Source organism: Sorex fumeus, unplaced genomic scaffold (assembly GCF_029834395.1).
Source record: "Sorex fumeus unplaced genomic scaffold, SorFum_2.1 ptg000241l, whole genome shotgun sequence".
Lineage (NCBI taxonomy): Eukaryota > Metazoa > Chordata > Mammalia > Eulipotyphla > Soricidae > Sorex > Sorex fumeus.
Window position 1 is genome coordinate 1932774 of NW_026606298.1, and position 11158 is coordinate 1943931.

General features: G+C 43.7%; 1 non-coding gene across 1 annotated transcript; it reads right to left on the reverse strand.

The window, feature by feature from the left end:
- Positions 1–7715: 7715 nt before the first annotated feature.
- On the reverse strand, positions 7716–7822 carry LOC130018232 (U6 spliceosomal RNA). Its single transcript, XR_008791508.1, has one exon. It is a non-coding gene; the product is annotated as a U6 spliceosomal RNA (small nuclear RNA).
- Positions 7823–11158: the final 3336 nt, after the last annotated feature.

The window sequence follows — 11158 nt, forward strand, 5'->3', positions numbered from 1 at the left end:
TGGGAAAAGCAGGTAGATTTTAGTATTGACTATTTCCCAGAGTTCCAGTTGGGGGTCATTGTCTGATTTTGTAACTAGCTCCGTTGAAAAATTCAGTCATCACACTAAAATGGGTTTGCCAGGTGCTCTAAGACACAGACACCATAATTATTTCTATTTATCTAAGTTTGTAATGAAGTTGCAGTATTCACAGAAGCCAAAATAGCAACCAAAGTGGTTTAAAATGAATTAAGTAGGAACCAGAGATAGGACAGCAGGCAAGACACTTGCCCTGTGTGTAGCTGACCCAGGTTCAATCCCTGTCACCCCATATGTCATCCCTAAGCATCTCTGGGCATGGCCCTCCAAAATGAATAAATAAAATGAACTAATCATTTTAATTCACTCATATTTAGCAAACTCTCACTCCTGCTTCATCTCCACGTAGTATATACGATTTGAATGAGCAGAACGAGGAGTCATTATTTGTTAAAGATATGGATATTTCATTTTAAATATAGACATATTACCACATCATGTCAAGAGTATATTTGTAAATAAATAACCAATCTGTTTTCCATAGGCTAATATTTCCATTTGAGTTTATTTTGATTCCTCACCAGTCCTGTTTTGGTTTATACTTTTGTGTAAGTTCTTTAAAGTACTATAGAGTGAGACAACACATCTTTTCATAGTCTTCCACCTCTAAACTAGCTTGGTTCTCTCTCTCTTTTTTCCCCCTTTGTTTTTTTCTTTTGGGTCACACCGGGCGATGCACGGGGGTTTACTCCTGGCTCTGCACTCAAGAATTACTCCTGACGGTGCTCGGAGGACCATATGGGATGCTGAGAATCGAATCCGGTTCGGCCGCATGCAAGGCAAACGCCCTACCTGCTGTGCTATTGCTCCAGCCCCCCCTAACTTGGTTCTCTTCTGGTGGATAAGTAAGTACTCTAATGGAATATAAAGCTGAGACACTTTGACTGGAAATATTTAATCCAGGCAACTAATTTAGACACAGCCATTCAGAATATAGCTTGGTTTTACAAAATAGATTTAGTACCTCTAAAACATTGTTAGTCTCCCTGGCTCACATTTTTCTTTCTTTCCTTCTTTCTTTCCTTCCTTCCTTCCTTCCTTCCTTCCTTCCTTCCTTCCTTCTTTTTTTTCCTTCCTTCCTTCCTTCCTTCCCTCCCTCCCTCCCTCGTCCCTCTTTCTTTCTTTCTTTCTTTCTTTCTTTCTTTCTTTCTTTCTTTCTTTCTTTCCTTCCTTCCTTCCTTCCTTCCTTCCCCTTCCTTCTCCTTCCTTCCTACCTTCTTTCTTTTCCTTCCTTCCTTCCTTCCTTCCTTCCTTCCTTCCTTCCTTCCTTCCTTCCTTCTTTCTTTCCCTTCCTTCCTTCCTCCCTCCCTTCCTTCCTTCCTTCCTTCCTTCCTTCCTTCCTTTCTTCTCTCCTTTCTTCTTTCCTTCTCTCTCTCTCTCTCTCTCTCTCTCTCTCTCTGGGATGACAGTGCTATTTTATATTACTATAATTATATACTTATATTTAGTATAAAACCGGACTGTGCACCTGGGCACCCCAGAGTGGGGCGGGAGAGAGCCCTCCCCACCCCAAGGGACCCAACCCAGGCAGCCAACCTCCACTACCCAACTGCTGCCATACTCCAGGTCGTTTTCCACGCACTTGGGCCAAGCTTTATGCATGAGTGAATATATTCCAGGACACATCATCATAGAGGGAAATACATATATATGTATACATATATATACACACACACATATATATACGATCACGGCGAGCTACTGGGGCGGGGCTGGAGCGATAGCACAGAAGTAGGGTGTTTGCCTTGCATGTGGCCAACATGGTCGATCCGAGTTTGATTCCTCCGCCCCTCTGGGAGCCTGGCAAGCTACCGAGAGTATCTCGCCCGCACGGCAGAGCCTGGCAAGCTCCCCGTGATGTATTCGGTATGCCAAACACAGTAACAACAAGTCTCACGATGGAGACATTACTGGGCCCGTTCAAGCAAATCGATGAACAACAGGAGGACCATGACATATATATATATATATATATATATATATATATATATGCCAAATACAGTAACAATAACAGGTATCATTCCCCTGACCCTGAAAAGAACCTCCAATCATTGGGAAAGACGAGTAAGAAGCACTGGAGTACTGCAGGACTGTCCTCCAGTTGTTCATCGATTTGCTCGAGCGGGCACCAGTAACATCTCCATCGTGAGACTTGTTGATGCTGTATTTGGCATATCGAATACGTCACGTGTAGCTTGCCAAGCTTTGCTGTGTGGGCAGGATACTCTTGGTAGCTTGCAGGGCGCTCTGAGAGGGGCGGAGGAATTGAACCCGGGTTGGCTGCATGCAAGGCAAATGCTCTACCCACTGTGCTATTGCTCTGAGTAAGGAGAGGCTGCTGAAATCTCAGGGCTGGGACGAATGGAGACGTTACTAATGCCCACTTGAGTAAATCGATGAACAACGGGATGACAGTGATACAGTGATTTAGTATAAAAATGTATAATGTCATAGCAATTTTTTTTCTTTCTTTCCTCCAGGGATTGAACCAGGATCTCACATGTGCAAGATAAGATAAGTGCTATCAAGGAACTACATCACTCGCCACCCATTGTCATTCTTCAGGTGCTGACAGAACATGAAGCATGTAGAACTCTAATTTAAATATATATATATTAAGTAGAAATCATCTGCCTCACAGGCATTGGGTGGGGTGGGAAGGGAGGTATATTGGGGTTCTTGGTGGTGAAAAGTGAGTACTGGTGAAGGGAAAGGGGTTTGATCATTGTATGACCGAGACTTAAACCTGAAAGCTTAGTAACTTTTCCCACAGTGATTCGATAAATAAATATAAGACGAAAAATAAATAAATAAAACTATGGGAAAAATAACATAGGAGTAGTAAGTGGGTGAAGGGGAACTCTATCCAGATGGCATGCACATCCAATTTTGTTGAACTGTTTAGGGAATCGGTACTGAAATGCGGAGGCACAGCAGACAGAGGGAGCACGGCAATGGGTTGATGAATGAATCCCATCTGTCCATTTCTCCTGGGTGGCTGATAGAGAGCATTTTGAAAAACATGCCACCAGGTCAAAGAATGAGTTGACTCAGCCATCAGCCCTCTTCTAATCTTTCTTTCCCTTAATTTTTTTTTATTATCTTTCTTGTTTTGGAGTAACACCTGGCAGTGCCCAGTGGTCATTTCTGGCTTTGCACTCAGAAATTACTCATGTCAGTGCTTGGGAGACCGTATGGGATGTTGGGGATGGAACCGGGAAGGGCCACGTGCAAGACAAATGCCTTTTACCTCCTGTACTATCTCTGCAACCCAAGCATTGCATTTCTCTCTTTACCAACATGTTTCTGTTTCCCACTCAGTGGAACAACCTACGGTTGTCCCAGATTCTTGCGTTTATATTTCAGTTCTAGACACAGAGAGCTGCCTTGGAGTCTTGGTGCTAAACTCTTAGGTTGCAAAGAGATTCGGGTTTCAGGAAAGGAAGTTGACTCAATGGACCTGGTCATATCAGTGATGATGGAGTAGGGTTCTGCATCCACCGGGATCCCATCCCCCCTGCCTAGGAAGCGAGGAAAATTGAGCAGTTCTTGCTCACTCTTCAAGCTCTTGTTTCTGCCTTGAACACGTGTCTTGCTGTCTTGCTTGTCTCTCTGTCTCTTTGCAAGGTCTTTCAACTCTGGAGAAGCCCATGTTCTCTTTTAAACACATATTTCTTTTCTTTCTCTCCACTCACATCTTTCTAAATAAGTTTAAATAAAAACTACCTTGCTTCACACACACACACACACACACACACACACACACACACACACACACAGGATTGAGCAGTTCTTAGAAAAAGGGCATCACTGTGAACAAAGCAGACATTTCTAGATTCTCTACTTGGAAATGTCTTCTATGTAACAAATGTTCTATAAACCATGACTGTTATAAAAAAAAATCATAGAGTAGCATTATTCTAATTCTTTTGAAAGGCTTCCAGAAAAGATTATAGATAGCAAGAAACACAAAGACACTTACTGGGCAAAAAGTTTCCTTCATGTTCCAGACAACTGCGTAATCTCAATTAGGACTGGGTCTTTACTGAGAATGTCCTTGAAATTAATTTTTCTTATCTAATGTTCACAGAGCACAATCAGAGTGGCCAGCACAATCATAAACCAAGAGAAGGCATCACCCTGGGATCTACTGTTTCCCCTCAGAGAGAAGCCTTTGTTCTAAATGGTAACGATGGCTGCCAGTTGTTAAACGGTTTTCTCTGCCAATCCTCTGACAAGCCCTTTGAGATTATTCTCCCATTTAATGTTCTCATTAATGCCGTGGGAGAAGTGGGGTCATTACGATTTCCCAGATAGAGAAGATGAAGCTCAAAGATTAATAAACATCTTAGCACACACACAAAGAGCAAGACTGGGTTTCAAAACCAGTTCTATTTGCTGAAGGTTTTAATTCACTTGCCTAGAAGCCTTCAGCCCCATCTAAGCATGACTCCCAGCAGAAAGGTTAGTAACTCACATTGCTTTTTTAGAGGGTACCCTGTCCATCTTTCTCTCAATCTCCATAGACCTCTTTGAACCTTCCTGAAAAAGAAACCATGGGTAACTCTGCCTCCTAGTAGCTCCTCGGAGAATTTTTTTTTTCTTTTTGGATCACACCCAGTGAGGCTCAGGGGTTACTCCTGGCTTTGCACTCAGGAATCACTTCTGGTGGTGCTCGGGGGACCATATGGGCCATATGGGATGCTGGGAATTGAACCCGGGTGGGCCGCATGCAAGGCAAACGCCCTACCCGCTGTGCTATTGCTCCAGCCCCTCCTGGGAGAATTTTAATGTTCCTCCATAACCTTGTTCCTTCCCCCCCTTCAGTGATGGAACCCTAAGTAGAGTCCACCGAAGCTGAGATGGTCAGGCTCTCATCTTGTGTTTTGGACTTGGGGGCCAAGAGGTTAACCAGATCTCTTTTTAGTTGTTAGAGTTCTAATATATAAAACATAAGAGTGGGGGCTGGAGCGGTAGCACAGCGGGTAAGGCGTTTGCCTTGCACGCAGCCAACATGGCCAACACAGGTTCGATTCCCAGCATCCCATATGGTCCCCCGAGCACCGCCAGGAGCGATTCCTGAGTGCATGAGCCAGGAGTAACCCCTGAGCATCGCAGGGTGTGACCCAAAAAGCAAAAAAAAAAACAACTTAAGAGTGGTGAATAGTGGGGCCAGAGCGATGGCCAGAGCCTTGCACCCAGCAGCTGACCTGGGTTCAATTTCCCGCGTTCCATCTGGTCCCCCAAGCACCACTAGGAGTGATCCCTGAGTACACAGCCAAAAGTAACCCCATGTATATTGCTGGGAGTGACTCATAAACAAATAAAAACAAAAAGAAGGGCCAAGGATTTTGCCACTGGGTGGAAGGAAGTAAACAGAGTAGAACTGAGACAACAGAGGTAGTTTTGTGGGTTTTCAGTCCAGGGTTTCTATGTTTATGATACAATGATGTGATTTCAATTCACATACAATAAGTGTTTAAACTCGAGGATCCAAACTTATTTGTCCTGATGCTCCTTTTTCAGAAAATAAAAACTACTCCATGCTCTCTGGAAACCTACCTACCTTCTGTAAGAGAACAAACAAAAGTGCCTCCTAATTGCATCTGGGGATACTACCATGCCCTGGGAATTCCAGAGATTTCTCATGGAGGAGGTTGAATGGTCACATCGTACACTTGGGAAAACGTAAATTCAACTGTTATGAATGCAAGGGTCACTATGCCCTGATCTCCTAATATTCCTCTGATATCTACCATGGTGCCTGGTCCATAATTGCAGCCAATAAAGTTGTTGGATCAGTGAATGACACATTATTTTTATTGTTATACTTGTTCCTGATAAATAATTACATTCAATATTCCAACACCAATCCCACCAATCCCAATACACCTTCCCACCACCACGCAAGACTGCCCCAAAGGCAGATCTTAAATAATTTATCTTATGTTGCTTGTTGTGAATAATCCACTAAAAATGATACAGAAATTTTCCTTAGAAGAAAATGTGTGAAGGTTGTTTATCTAATCCTGGAGACAATGACACATTCTTTTTTCTTTCTTTTTGGGTCACACCCGGGAGATGCACAGGGGTTACTCCTGGCTCATGCACTCAGGAATCACTCCTGGCGGTGCTCAGGGGAACCATATGGAATGCTGGGAATCGAACCCGCATCAGCTGCGTGCAAGGCAAACACCCTACCCACTGTGCTATCACTCCAGCCCCCAATGACACATTCTTACACTCTAAGAATTCTCTTTCTTTCTTCTTTCTTCTTTCTTTCTTTCTTTCTTTCTTTCTTTCTTTCTTTCTCTCTCTCTCTTTCTCTCTTTCTTTCTTTCCTCCTTATTTCTTACTTTTTAATATATGCAAACCCTTGTCTCAGGAAGATTAAGTCGACTCAACTTTATCATCCCCAAAGTCCTGGTTATGAATCAGATTACTCATCCATTCAGACATACACTTGCACACCCACTCACCAATCAACACGGAATTCTCCTATGAACCATACCCTGCTAGAAATGGCAGAGCAAGACCCAAAGACCATGGTCGTGGAAGACTTTCTGTCTAACTGGGGGGAGACTTTCAGTCTCTGAGGTGTAACTGGTATTTTCCACACACCTTCCACATTCCTCGCAGGTTTGTCCCTTTCTCCAGGAGTCTCTGCCCCCAACCCCTCCCCCAGAGCTTACATTCTAGTACCACTGCCCACATCTCCTTTCACAGAGGGAAAGAGCAGCCTCTAGCCCAGTGTCCCACCAGTTGCCCTGGTGGCTTTCAGCTCTGCCCAGCAAAGCTACATCCCAATCTCCAGGGTTGCCTTGACCTCCATCAAGGTGATCTCTGGCCATGTTTTACGGGCTGCTCTCGGCTTGGCAGTCTGTCACCTGCCTGATCTTGAGTGCCAGAAGTGCCTAGTGAGCGTCACCCCTTTTCTTTGAACTCCCTTTCATTCTCCCTCCTGCTCCATCATGATCTGTCCAGATGCTAAGGTGATGGTTTCTGTTCTCTTCAGTCTCCTCCCTCTCCCAGAGTCAGCTTGGTTTTCCTCCACCCACAAAGAGAGCCCCACACCATCACCATCCACTGAAGACGAAATACATCCCATTTTTTCTTTGTAATTATCTCAATATGAAATCAATGTCATTATCCCATTTTACAGAAGTAACTTGGCTTCAGAGAGACTATTTGCACAATAAGAAAGCAAATTGTCATTGCATTTTTTTTTCTTTTCAGTAAGGTCTGTGGAAGAGACAACTGTTTAGATTCCGTTTAGACAGTGTCACTCTTCAGTGTCCACAGGGTTTGATGTTATTAAACCTGAATTAAGAAGACTCATCTGGGGGCTGAGCAATCATCCAACTCACCCATAATGCAGGAAGAAATTCTGTCCAAATCTTCTAATTCAAAAACCACCCCAGGGCCTTTCAAGATTTAATTCTGTGTGAATAACTTACGGTTTTGCTGAGCAATAAAAAATATTTGTATGATGGAAATTTCCACTTACGAAAATTTAAAGGCCAGTATCATAAACCCCAGAGACATCACCCAGTGCACCAGAAAAAAAAAAAAGCAGGCCACTGAAGGTACATCTATGATTCTCTTGCATGCTCTCTCACAACCCAGTTAGTTTTTTTTTTAATATGGAACACTTCAAGAATTTGCCTGTCATCCTTTCACAGGGATCATGCTAATCTTCTCTGTATCATTCCAATTTTAGTATATGAGCTGCGGAAGCGAGCACACAACCCAGTTAGTCTTAAGCAAACCCTTATTTGATATTTTTCAACATATAAAATCAAATAGGGGCTGGAGCGATAGCACAGCGGGTAGGGCGTTCGCCTTACAAGCGGCCAACATGGCCGACCCGAGTTCGATTCCTCCGCCCCTCTCGGAGAGCCCGGCAAGCTACCGAGAGTATTCGATATGCCAGACACAGTAACAACAAAGTCTCCAATGGAGACGTTACTGGGCCCGCTCGAGCAAATCGACGATCAACGGGAGGGCCTTTACCTTTTACCTTTATAATATCAAACATTACATACTGTCAAGATGATACCTAAAAATGAATAGTTATTCCCTTACTTTAAATGCTCAAGCGTGGGGGCTGGAGAGAGAGCACCATGAATAAGGAGTTTGTCTCACACAGGGTCAACCTAGGTTTGATCCCTCACACCACATACGGTCCCCGAGCACTGCCAGGAGTGATCCCTGAGTGCAGGAATAGGGGTAAGGCCTGAGCACCATCGCATGTGACCAACCACCTAGAAACAAAACACACAAAACAAGATGAAACATTCTAGAATCATTGAAATTCTCTTTACTCTATTACAGATTTTAATCATTGCTCTTATAGAACCAGAAGTAATAAAGGGCTAGACATTGTATTTGCTTAAAGATTTGGGGGAGGGCTTTTTTGGGTCACACCTGGCAATGCTCAGGGGTTACTCCTGGCTCTGCACTCAGGAATCACTCCTGGCAGTGTTCAGGGAACTATATGGGATGCTGTGGCTCGAACCCAGGTCAGCCGTATGCAAGGCAAACATGCAACCTGCTATAGAATCACTCCAGACCCTGTTTAAAGGTTTTTAAATCTCTTGAGACTGTGGTTTCTTCCTGCCTATTTGATTTTGCATACTTTTAAAGGCTTCCTTAATAAAAGATGCAAACATGTAAAGATTTCTTTATTTTAGGATTTGCTTTTTATTTATTATTATTTGGGGGACACACCCAGCAGTGCTCAGGAACCACTACTGGCTCTGTATTTGATGGTCATTCCTGGTGGTTTAGAGTACATGTGATACCAGGTATTAAATCTGGACTTCCAACGTGCAAAGTCTGTGTTCAACCCATTGAGTTAAATAGCCCATGAGTTCATTGAAATGATGTGATATTTGATCTGAAGAACAGTACTTCTATAACCTCCTGGGTATCTTAGCCAACTGTATGATTTGGTTAGTCAGAAGTGGGACCAGAGATGCTGTATTTCTACCTGTTTCCCAGGTGTTCTTGGGTAGAATTTTGACCTGGGAACTGTCTGGGAAACGTATCTGCGGAGCTTCACATTGTAAATTTTGCTGATTTTACTAGATGCATCCTTGAAGCATTCTTGTTTCCTGTATTGTTATTAGGCGGCGTGGTTGAATTCCCCGTCCATTATTTTGATAGGAGTTTTGCATGGCCTGAGCTCTATGTTTTTGCTTAGAGTCACATCGGGAGGACCAGAGTGTTGGATTGTCTCCTTTCAGTGATGCTAGATATTTAGGGTCATATATTGCCTGATTGTCCCACTACAGAAAGCCCAATTGGTGGTTTAAGTAGAATCGATGTCGTCATTATTGAGAATGGTAATTCTCAGTGCTGACTACACATTAGAATCATCTGGGGAAATTTAAAAGACACTCATGCAAAAGTCTAGCTTCGGATCAATTAATTGAGAGTTGTTGTGGGAATTAGGTAGAGAGAGAGACAGAGAGAATGTCTGTATGTGTGTACGTGTGTATGTGTGTGTGTGCCTATGTGCACTCAAACACATTCCTACTGAACATATTTAAACCTTTCATCCCATTGTAACAGGCAGCATCTAGGCTTGAAAAACTATTGGCCTAAATCAACTTTATATCCTCATTTTAGCTTCTGAAATGGTTATATTCTCAATATCTTCCTTTTTCTTCACTTTGCTGTTAATTAACACATTTCTCTTAATGTGTACAAGTGCTGATTTAGATAGAGGCATCCGGAGGAATAGCACAGAGTCTTAGAGTGCCAGTCTTGCAAGCATTTGGCCACAAGTTCAAACCCCCAGAGTTCTGCATACACCAAGCAAGATCCTTGGATTCCATGTGGTACCAGGTATTAAACCAGGGGCTCCAACATGCAAAGCCTACGTTCAACCATTGAGCTATATCTACCAAGTGCTCTAGGTGCTATCCCTTGCGGTACCACAGCTAGGTGTGTGAGCGCCACACGTAGGGGGCTGATGCCTGTTGCACACTGCAACTAAAGAAAAAAAAAAAAGTGTGGGCACCAGGACCAGGAAGTGTAACCTCTAGCAAGCGTATTTGTGAGGACCACAGCGCCCTCTGGTGAGCACAATGATAACTTGTACCTCAGTTGAAAATGCCCCATCACACACACACACACACACACACACACACACACACACACACACACAGAAGCAAGCACCACTACTAGAGGAGATAGAGGAGTGTCATCTTGTTGGTGTGTGCCACAGCTGAGTGCCAACTCCAGTCACCGCAACAACTTCAACCTCCTCTAATCTCTCTACGTTTTGCTAGTTTTGCTAGTTCCCCAGTAGAAGAGAGGAGAATCTCTATAAATAAAAAGGAAAAAAATGTTAGTATGCTAAACAATCATCACCTGATGCAGGAGAAGCTGGTCAGTTTGACTTTCTACATCCTTCGGTGAAGGGCGAAGGGGGAGGACAAGAAAATGAAATCAATAAACAAATGAATAAGTGAAAATTATTTTTAAAATAAAATAGAGAAGACGGTTTAAAAGAAAGTGTGGGCTGGGAGGGTAGGGCATTTGCCTTGCATGCAGCCGACCTGAGTTCGATTCCCCGCATCCCATAGGGTGCCCCAGCACCGCCAGGAGTAATTCCTGAGTGCAGAGCCAGGAGGAACCCCTGTGCATCACCAGGTGTGACCCAAAAAGCAAAGAGAGAGAGAGAGAGAGAGAGAGAGGTGATACGCTGAAAAGTCAGTGAGCTCCACTTTAGACCATGAGACACTCGCTGTCTTTACTCACATTCCCTTCTCTAGAGATCCCATGGTTTAGGGAACCCCTATCCCACAAATCAAGCTACCATGAAATGTCCTGAGCTTTCTTCCCCCGTCACACACATAGCAAGTTTCTAGAATAGATGTTTTCAGAGGAAAAAGCCTGAAGTCACCCACTTTGTTCAACGGCTTTTATATTTTGCTTTGGGTTCACACCAGCGTGCTCAGGACTTAACTCCTGGATCTGTGCTCACCCCTGGTGAAGCTCTGAGGATCATCTGGGGTACCAGGGATAGAACCCCGTTGGCCACATGCAATTCAAGTGCCTTACCCCTGTA